The sequence below is a fragment of the Dioscorea cayenensis genome, chromosome 7 (genome assembly GCF_009730915.1).
Source record: "Dioscorea cayenensis subsp. rotundata cultivar TDr96_F1 chromosome 7, TDr96_F1_v2_PseudoChromosome.rev07_lg8_w22 25.fasta, whole genome shotgun sequence".
Classification (NCBI taxonomy): domain Eukaryota; kingdom Viridiplantae; phylum Streptophyta; class Magnoliopsida; order Dioscoreales; family Dioscoreaceae; genus Dioscorea; species Dioscorea cayenensis.
Window position 1 is genome coordinate 18,697,229 of NC_052477.1, and position 11,607 is coordinate 18,708,835.

General features: G+C 34.6%; 1 non-coding gene across 1 annotated transcript; it reads left to right on the plus strand.

Annotated features, from left to right (window-relative positions):
* Window positions 1-10,610: 10,610 nt before the first annotated feature.
* LOC120266013 lies at window positions 10,611-10,714 on the plus strand. Its single transcript, XR_005537857.1, has one exon. It is a non-coding gene; the product is annotated as a small nucleolar RNA R71 (small nucleolar RNA).
* Window positions 10,715-11,607: the final 893 nt, after the last annotated feature.

Here is an 11,607-nt window from a genome sequence, read left to right on the forward strand (position 1 = left end):
TAAAATAGATGACAACTTAAAGATTTAGATTTAATTTATCCAATTAAAAAAGTGTAGGGATCCAATGGGAGGAATTTGGAGTCCAAACACCAAAAGATAAGAGAGAGAAAAGTACAAGGACTATTTCAGTGATTAAACTTTTTATATTTATCCAATTCGGAGTCCAAAGTATTTTTTTAATTATTAAACATAATTTTATTTAACTTATTAATTTTCCTATATTTTCAATTTAAGCTCTAAAAGAGAAGACATTTAAGATCAGGGAGAAAAAAAATAAAAGGAAATCATATTCTCTTGTTGTGTAACTTTTAATATGTTAAATTTCACCCTTGTATTTTCAATATATATTTTGAATGATTTATAAGAAAATTTTTAAAATTATTTGCAAATAATAATATCATAGAAGAAACAGTGGCAAGTATTTTCTAATCACTAAATTTTGTATAATAGTAACAACATTAGTCATTAGAGTGGTTAATTATAATATATTATTATGATGCTATATAGTCATCATTGTAACAATAAGTAAATGATTAAGTAATGAAAAAATTACTTATCACAAAAATTGTGAATTGTAGAGACTATAATAGTAATTTCTTTTTTGAGACAACATTTAGTAGGCGCTAACTAATTAATTTCAAGGAAAAACATTTTTCTCACAACAAATAAAAATATAGTGTGTAAAATTTATTTTGTCACAAGTACATTTTATTTCTACCGATATTACTTTAACTCCAAGTTTCATATAATTTTAATTGCAAACTTTAGTGACAAAGATTGTGACACTACTAGTATATTAATGGTGACAGCTTAATTATGAGAGATGCTAAATTATCAAAATTACAATAGTATTAGTGACAAAAGAATAAATCATCCCAATTAATACAAACAATAGTATAATTTTTTTTTTCCCATTAAAAACCTCATATTTGTGACGAAATGATCGAGCCACAAAAAATTGTTACTAAATGTCTTAACTCTTGTGATGTATATAATTCATGCATCAAAGCTCATATAAATCAATCTCAAGCAAGTCTATATAAACCGATATAAAAGTATCCTAGGGTTCTATAATATTCAGATAGCAAAGGGAACTGATAGGGAATGGAAGCATTTGTGGCGATCAAGTAGTAAAGGGTGCTAAAGAGCAGGGTATCAATCAACAGGGAAAATAGAGTCTATCAGTATTAGTCCTAATTCTGAAAACTAGCCTACTCAAAGATGTTGAATGTACAAACAAATAAGGAAATCTAAATAAAAATCAATGCATATGAAAACAAGTATGGTCAAACAAGAAGGGGAAATAAGATGCTCAGGCATAGACTACTCCCTATAGGGTTTTGTAAGTCCAGGACAAAGATTGTAAGTTAACAATCCTATTTGAATTGTGAGAAATCCTAAAGTATACTATCCCTTTTCTTAAGGTGAATAGTAATTGATCCAGTACAGTGTTGATATAGACAATCCCACGATAGTTATGCACTCAATGAAATCTAAACAAGAATCAGCAAAAATTCAAAGTGTAGACATCCCTTCCCTTGAAGTGATCGCAGCTAATCCCATACAAAGTAGAAATCAGATTTCTCTCTCAATCTACTCCGTATAATTACAAAGAGAATGGAATTGCTTGCTAATTCACTTGGGAGGATTGGGGGAGGATAAATCTTACTCCAAAATACCCTATTTCTAGGCTTACTCATAAATCCCCTCAAATCACAACTTGCCTATGATGGTTGGATCTTTCAACTCGTCACACAAGAAAATCATACATGAAACTAGGGCTTTTGCCTCAATAGCATTCAAGATAATAATAACAAGAGATTGATTTCAAATATAAAGGACTACAATTACAAAATAATTAAAGCATGAATGATCCACAACCAATGTCAAATAATCCTAATCCTAGAGTTCATCTATGTTCAAACATCAACAAAATTAGTTCTCTATCAAGGGTGAATAATCGTACAATTCACAAGAGACAATAAGAATCAATGAAAGCATGAAAACCCCCTTTTCTATTGCCCTCTTGGGATTGCTGTAAAATCTTCACAAAATCCTTCCAAAGACGCCACCAGGATGCTCCTTAACCACTGCAATCTCTATCCTCAAAGGTAGGTTGCTCCTTCTCTCTGATATTTCATCTCCAAAGGTTTGTAGAGAAAACCCCCTCTCTTTCCCCAACCATCAAAAGATTCAAAGATCCCTTTCAAAACAGTCATTAGACATATTTATAGCCACTTATGACCTACTTAAAGGAGTAAGAATGAGGCTGTAAAGAGCTAGGGATGATGGGTTGTGTATCTTACGGGACCACTTATGGCCGTAAGTCTTATCAGTAAGGTTTTTTTGTGTTTGTGTTACAACCCATATTATGGCCATAAGTGCTGGGCTATCATCTTCTAGACTCCTCTTGCGATCACTCTTACAGGCGTATATTACTCCTCGTAAGCTCCTCTGGATAGCTCTTATGGTCCGTCTTACGGGCATAAGCATGCCCGTAAGATTCTCTGCCCTAAAGCTTATTACCGTAAGCAAGGATATAAGGTGCACATAAATGGTTCTGTCTTTCCTATTCTTCCATTGTTAATGCTGAGAGAGCTCCATCTTACTCATTTTGGCTTTTTCTTGCTTTTTTTTTGCTCTATCTCTCATCTTTAAACATTGCCCAATGCCTAAGAATATAATTTACACCATGTTTAGCATCATATTCCACAAAAGTATTCTAATATATGCCTAATGAGTATACAAAATGATATTAAATAACTTATAAATGTACACTCATCAGAAATTGATTCCTTATCCTAAAGAGGTTCTCAATACAAGCCAAGACAAAGTAACTCAAATGAAATGACATTATAAAAAACATCCTTGAGTTCCAAGCCTATTTGATAGAATCCCTTGTGAAGAGTGTGTCCTTCTCCAATCATACATAAGAAATGTGATATCACCATCTCCCAATTGCTCCGTTAAACCCTAGTTAACCCCATCTATAAGATGGCACAAAAGATTGATAAAAGTCCGCAAAAAATTCCTCAAAGAATTGCGACTCTGTCTTTTATACATGGAAAAACAGGCTTAAACACAGGTGTTTTAGGCCATGTACTTAAACCCTTAGAAATTTGGAATGAAGTTCTCAACAAAATATCTCAAGGTATTGTTTTATTATGCTATACATGGGCTTGAGTTTAAACAGTCGTGTACTTGCTCATGTAACTCTTAGGGATTGCTACAATGATTTTGCTAATGCCTTGATTCTAGTGCTTACGATAGTAACTGATGTAGTACATTGGCGTGTTTCACTTGTGCAGATCCCTATTTGATCATATATGACTCAAAATTACTCCAAATTTACTTTTTTTGCTCCAAGTGTATAATTTCGGGGTTGAACATGGAATGTAAACAATCAAAGTTCTAGAACCACTCAATTTGCTAACAACAACAAGCTAAGTGTATCAAATTATGATAGAGAAATATATGATCGCGAAGTTATTAATGATATTTAATTTCTTATAGCCAATACACACACCAACCTCTTACCATATGAGTTGGTATGAGTTCATTATTTTTATTTTAACTAAAGTGATGGCCCTTTGCGTAGGTACTACTTGAGTAAGACTCACCTAACAATTATTGGAGATAGGATAGATTATACGTACATCCATAAGATTGATTATTTCCATCTTTACCACTTGTTGTATGGTTGTGTTTAATTTGTTATAGGATGAATTAATGGCTTGTAGTTTTCCTACATTAAAATCTTATGCATGCAAAGTGATATAATTATCCCCTTAATACCCTTTAATGACAGTCCAATAGCCTTTCTATGTTTCCACAAAGCTTCCAATAAAAGTGTCTCCTCCTCAACTACCAAGGAAGAAGAAATAATTATGGGATATTTATTGTTTTCTCCTAAGAAAGCATATTTAGTTAAACTTTCAGAAAATCTTTCTTTTCATTACTCTTTGCTTGAATATTCTCTTTTTCTTCCATTGGTTGCATTGCATGCTCCTTCTCAACCGATTTTTCTCCGACTTTAACTTGGAGATCCTCAACTTCATTGGTGCAAGAATTCATAATGTATTTTTTCCATTACATCATCCATGAGAATATCTTGTAGAGCATCACAAACCAATTGTTCAACATCAACTACATGAAAGTAAGTTGAGGTGAGAGAATAGATGGTACACCCCTTGCATATACTTTGCAACTGAACTGGTTGTAAGAAGTAGTATAATGTACCCGAAGGTTGGGTAGTCTAATCCACACTGATTAGCTCTTCTAATACTAGTCCCCCTCCATAATCAAGCCGATGAAATAGATTAATTGTTAACCCGAATCAAGAAAATCTAACTAAGGCGAAGAGATGACAAACTTTGGGATGAAATCAATGGATGTAACAACACCCTAAGCTCACTTTTCTAAAGAGAATTGCATAGATTTCCCATATTGGCTATTGGTAGAGCACTCTTAGATCGTGGAGATTCCTAGAATAGTTGATCCCTTTGGTCCAAACAATCAACCCTAATCCCATATGGTAATAGAACATTACCCTATGATTGCATGATGCTTCATGAATCCCTCTATTAGGTTTAACCCTAATCTGGAGAGTTCGACACCACACACCCTATCCTTAGGCGTGCACTCAACCCCTATCTTTTATGTGTGACCTATCATGATTGATTTCTCGGTCCTAATCATGTCAATCAGATATGCAATTAAGGCTCTCGCACAATGTACTTTCAAGCATGAAGCAATATAGAAGATTCACAAGAATGCTCATAGGCAATATAAAAAGTAGCGAAATTAAATATAATTAGTCTTAAGATTCATGACCCGGGTCACTTAATGACAGTTTAGCTTATCATGTTCAGAAACAATAAGATTAAATCCAAGATTATAAACAAGAATTAAATCATAATGAAAACTCCCTCAAGCTCCTTTCAATGGTTTCAATTGAATCCGGGGATGGAGAACTTCGAATCATTAATTATTTCCTCCAGACCACAAGGGCAGCTTCAATGCACCCCTAAATGATGGCCTTTGGCTCTCTCTTCTAAACTCTAGCCATCCTCCCTATTCCCCACCAAAAAGTCCCTTTCAAAACCTAACTTTTAGGCCTTTAAAAGCATGTATAACTAGTGCATGGCCTTGTTGAGAGAGTGTTTGAAGCAATGCATTTTACTTACAAAGTTCGGGACTCGAATTGGCCAAAAGTATCACAACTTGGTATTTGCACAACTCCATATTGCTGAAATTTCTTTTTTCTTGTGATCTACATAGGCATAAGCACACTCGTACTTCCTTCTACATAGCCGTGGAAGGGGAATGCTAGGACGTGTTATACTATGCACTCTAATTTATCAACCCATGTGATTTGCATGGCCTAAGCATGACCATGCTTTCATCTGAGGTGCTTTTTTCTCCCTTATGAAGCTCCGATTCACTCGTATTTTTTTCTTTTGTCCCGAAACCTACATACCTATTCAATAAAGCACAAAATGCCCAAAGTAGCCCTAAAAATATAAGAAGTTGCACTAGAAGACTAGCTAAGTGCATGCAAAATACATAAAAATACTCTGTACAATATGCACTCATCAAAAACTAGAGCTTTGATTCAAATTTCAACCATCAAAGATAATTTATTCATCATTAGAATATAAAATCAACTTCCATTTAGAAATGTGCATTAGCACCCTTGCAGTCCTTTCCTAGAATGATAGGAACATCCAAGTTTGCCTCAATGTCAAATGCCATGAAATCAACACAAAAAATAAACTTGTCATTAATCGACGAGAAAGATAAAATTTTCTACTTTCACCAACACATTTTATACAATGTCCTTTAGCTTCTTCCAGGATTAGTTAGCGAATTCCAAAGAAATGTTAGTCTCACTCATGTCTTCAAGGCCAAGCTTCCTAAAAATTAGATATTGACAATAGATTAATTCTTGCACTTAAATCATATAGAGCTTTGTTAAATTATAAGCTTCTGAGATTACAAAGTATAGTAAAAGTCCCACCTTCCACTTGGGAGATAGCTTGTTTAAATGATAATGTTGCACTCCTCTAATGTGTTCTCCGCAAGTGCACGGGACGCACATAAGTAGTAAAGTAATACCCCGTGAGGGGTAGGGTTGTCGAATCCCAGGGACTGAACTTTAAGTACTAATTTATCTTCTGATATTTAGTTAAACCAGAATTAGATCAAAGTTGAATTAAAAGCAAATAACAAAGGGAAAAAATGATGGTAGTGACTCGGGAATAGGGTTGAGAATTCAACAACAAAAGAGAAATGCCCCAGGACGATCCCTATGAGCTATATGTATTATACTGACTTGATCCTAAAGCCTACTAGGTACATTCTATAGTTTCAAGTGTGTGCTCAAGTGCAATGTTGCATCTATGGTTCTCAATTACACCAAGTTTTGCTAAGGTAACTGTGGGCTTCATACACATTGAGTTTTGCAATCTCACAAGGCAACTACAACTATGGCAATCCACACACACCAAGTTTTACTTAAACAACTGTGCAAATCAAACATATTAAGTTATGCAAACACAAGATTAAACACAAGAAACCAAAAGAACTTCGTATACATTAAGATCAAGTAGTCAAAGCATACAAAACAATATAGTTCACATCTCGGGGCACCGTGGACAATTAGTCCCTCGTGGATGGGTACAACGAGGAAAACATAGATGAAAAACTAGAGAAAGAAGACATGACTCCCTTCTCTTCAAGATAATCTTCCTCGCCAATCTCCGTATGCTAGCCCCACTTCTCTTGTGTCTCTAACTTGTCCGTGATCCCTTTAAAAGGTGTGGGGAAGCCTGATCTTTGCTCTCTTCAAAGTTCTCCCGGTGGAGAATAGAGTCCCCGAACAAAGATGATTGCAAAACCTAGAAACTTGAGTTAAAAAGGGCTAAGCACAATTGTGCTTAGACCGTGTTTCCATGGTAGGGTTTTGAGTGAATCGGCTAAGTGCCAGCCTGGAATTTCCAGTGGGAGGAAGCGTGTACTTTCACTGTTTCACTTGAGTATGATCGTACTAGGAGCATCCAACGTGTACTTTCCCTGTTGAGCAAAAATTAACTCCAGCCAAAGATTTCCAGGGGGAGGGGCAAGAGCGTTCTTTGATCATGTTTGACTTGGTGACCCCCCCCCCGGCAAGCTTTATCACTCCGTTGTCATGAGGCTGGGATATTCAGGGGGATAGAGCATGACTGTGCTCTGCCCGTGCTGAGCTTGAAGACTTAGCAAATTCCCCAATCTTCACTCGTTTGGTATCCTCATTTACTCTTAATTGCTTCGAGTTCCCCAATCCCTGCATCATTAACAAACATACCCAAAATAGCACCTAATGTATATAAAAATATGCTAAGAGGCAAGCACAAGTATGAATTGAGTGTAAGAAAACATGATATGAGTTGCACTCATCATCCTCTGTTATCCATAGCATTTCTATATCTTTTATTTGCCTTTTGTTCGAAAAATTCCCTTTAAAATTTAGCATGACTCAGCATTTGAGAAAAAGCTTCAACAAAAAGAATATTAATGTGCAATTTCTTGAATATCTCAAGTAACTTACCAAATTGATCATCTAACTTCTCATTTTTTTTTTATTCTTTGAGTAAAAAGGAATGTTAGAAACATACTTTTCTTTTTGTGGTTTCATTATTTAACCTTTTCTTCTTTCCCTTTACTCATGTCTTTATCTTTATTGATTTACTTGATTGACACTCTTCTAGTGGAGTTTCATGACTTTTTTCTTTGTCTTCCTTCTCTTTCGCATCTCCCAAACGCTTCCACTTCTAAGAATCATTGGTTGCACCTGCTCTTTAGAATTTAGCTGCTATTACGTGGCAATAGGCCTTAGTTCCTGTTTGATAATAAGGCTGCTATTTGTCCTAATTGTGTTTCAAGGTTCTTCACTTATGCTTCAAAGTTATGCATCCTAGCCTCATTAGCCACATCATTCTTAGGCTTCTTTTTTTCAAGCCTTGATTGCTTTCATTGAGATTCGAATCTGGAATGAGACAACTTTATGTATTATTTCCATTCCATGAGAAATTTGGATAACTCTACAACTGATTATAGATTTCATTATATATATTCCCTTATTTATTCAGCCTCATAAAATTGTTAACAAAATTTTCTTACTCTTGCACTTCATTGATACCCTTTGAGTTCTGTAATTGACATTCATGATTCGGTCGGGTAACCATCCCACAAGAAGTCACAAATTGATTTACATTTTGAAGTTTCTTGAATTTGAAAAGTATCAAATATCTTGCTCAAAGCATCCATTTGCACAAAAAGAGTTGTATATGTATCTGCATTATGTACACTGGGTGCCCTCTTCATAGGATACCTCTTAATTGGCTATTGGTATGAATTTAAAGCCATTTCTCTGAGTAAATCATAAATTTCCGTGTCATTTCCTCTAGATTCAAATTAGTATTATAAGCCATCTAGAGGAAATAATACCTCTTTTTTTCCTCCATATGCAATAGATATTATGTTTCTAGTAGATATGGTAGCCTTATTGTACAATGTTTCTGCTTGAAAACAAACTGGTGCCATGCCTCGACCTTAGTAGGGCAGGTGGCAATTACCACGACAAGGAGGGAGTCCCATATCACCCCACATCTAAGTCACTGTAAGTCTCAACATAAACCTAATATCACAACCTTACTAAAAAGAAAAAGACAAAATCAATAATAAAAGTATAGTAGGGTTCCCCTACACTGGGACTTAAAATACAAGAAACATCAGTAGAAATACAGGTGATGGTTTAAAAATACAACCAAAGTATAAAGAGTATAAATACAACATGAGAACATAGAAAATCAGGTCTAGTGGATCTCTACAATTTACGTGCCAACAGATAAACTAACCTAGACACTGGAGGGGACACAAATTACTCTAATGACTACGCAATACAACCAAATCCAACGTCGCAATCTAAGAGAGAAGAAAAGAGAGAGTGGTGAGTAACAGGTGTTACCTAGTGAGTGGTGACAGCATAAACATAACAGAGTAATAAAACATCTCAAACAGTAATCATCATACTAATAATAACATTTAAAAGATTTTCCTAGAATTTAACAACTCAACAGTTAAAACACAATTCAAAATCATAGGTTGGCCTTAAATAATTCAAAACATAGCGTCCCTTGCCATTGAGATCCCCGTGTGGTAACCCCAGGTCTTTCACATAAATGAAGATATTATCCTTCCTAAACTCTATCAATGGCTCTACGCACCTCTTGACGAGAGATAAACACAAGATTGACCACGCCACATCCCATTAGGTTAGACCATGGGTCCCCCACTGTAGTGTCCGACCAAAGTCCTGGGTTAGGTTTTGGTTTGTAGTCACCATCAAAGTCAAACACATAAATATAAATATTTCAAATTCCCAACTCAAGAAACCCATCATACAATGGCTAAATAACTAAATACACATCAAACCATATACACTTGGAATGTAAATACATATGCATACCAGCATACTTCTTCAAAATAAAATATGTATGAGCATTATAGGTTTTGAAAGATACAACCATAAATTTCAAGTATTCAAATATATATATTCAAACTCATTTAAATAAATTCATTCTCGATAAAGAAAATGAACTACTAATTTGATATAAGAAAATAGGGTATAAAACAACCACTCACAGAGGAAGTCGTCTCACCTTGAGATGCACTCACTGCTTGGGGATTTCCTTTCCATTAGAAGATATTTCGCCACCTAGACACAAGTAGGAAATCCAAGAAGCAATGAATACAAGAACAAAAAACTAAAATGCATGCGAGGTTACATGTGGAACATGTAACACTAGGGTTATAAGGGCAAACCGACACCATTTTGGACCCACAAAAACCTTAAACTAGAGTAAAACTAATTCTAATGAAGTCAAAGTATGAAGAGCTTCATTTTTTACCAATGAAATACAAGAAACGGAAGAAGGATTTTGGTGCTACAGTAATATCGAGAATTTTACAATACCTATGAAATTGCTACAATAAAACCGCATTAAGTATGTAGTTTCTCTCAATTTACAACATCAAACATCAAAATTTCCTTACCAGTATCAAGAATAACAAATGGCAACATTGAGGGCTCCATTTTAAGACCATAATTTCACACAAAACATGGTATAATCTATGGTTTCGACCTAGGTTTTCAAACAATAAAAATGGTGGAAATACAAAGAAAAATACAAGGTGAAAACTTGAAGAAAGCCTCCTACTGTACTCAAGAGTAAGTAAGAAGAATCGGTCACCGGAAAATGGTTAAAGGTGAGGCAGTGTTTAGTTGAAGAAGAAGAAAGAAATAAAAAAGAAGGATGGAAGGCAGGTAGCTTCATTTTCTATTTTTTTTTTTTAAGAAAAGACAAATTATCATTTTGCCCCTACTAAAAGAATGAAGAAAGAAGGCTCAAAATGACCAAATTGCCCCTATTTTTTACTGAATTTCTCACAAAAACTACTATGGAAGTATGCAAGGATGATACTAGTTCTAAATAACTATTTTACCCTTAATGCATGCACAATATCTAAAAATGCTCGGAGTTCAAATTAGGACCGGGTACAATACTGGGATAACATGATGTGGGCACTTGTCTTTACAAATCTTTGAATCTCTCCCATGCTTCATACAATGATTCAAAGTCACCTTGAACAAAGGTTGTAATCTCATGATTCTCTACCTTAATGTTCTTCATGAGAAAGAAATACTTACCTAGAAATTTTTTGCGTTATTTCCTCCGATATTATGATCAAACCCTATGGTAGAGAAGTTAGTTAACTATTTGCCTTGTCCCTAAGTAAGAACAGAACTAGCCTCAACCTTATAGCATCATCTAATACTCCATTATGTTTGAAGGTTTCGCATTTTTCGAAAAATTCACTATGTGAGAATTTGGATCCTCATAAGCTAGACCTCCATCATTATTTTTAACCCAGCCTAGGCTCTAGTCATGCAACTTTATGAGTCTTAACGAGCTAAGCATGGGGTTGTTCAGGTACAGCTGGTATATCTTTCAAGCTCAAAATTTTGGCTAAAAAATCACTCATTTATTTTAATAAACAAACCTGGCTTTGACAAGTCGAGCCTCCGAGTTCATTAAGAGTTAATTAGTTTTAATGAACTCAGTGATTCATTTAATAATATTTACCTTAATAAACGAGATTCACTTTAATAATATTTATCTTAATAGACGAAAGCAATTCAGTCTTTTTTACGAGCCTTAACAATTAAATCTTTTTTAACGAACTTACAAATGCAATGATTCATGCACGTTAATAATATTCATTTAAAGGAAGGCTATGGCAGAGCATTCAACTAACATGACTTATTTACTTTTAAATGAATATTATTTATTTACTTTTAAATTAATAATATTCATTTAAAGGTTATGGCAGAGAGGCGGGTAGCATCTATGAGCCCTCTCTTAATTTTAGCATACCCAGATATTTTCATTCTTTTTTTTTTACTCACTCTGCAAAGACTGCACTATTAAACATGAAAGGAACTTTTACTAATAAGCATTATAAAGAGCCTGAAAACATAGACAAAGGTTAAGACTTTGGATTTGG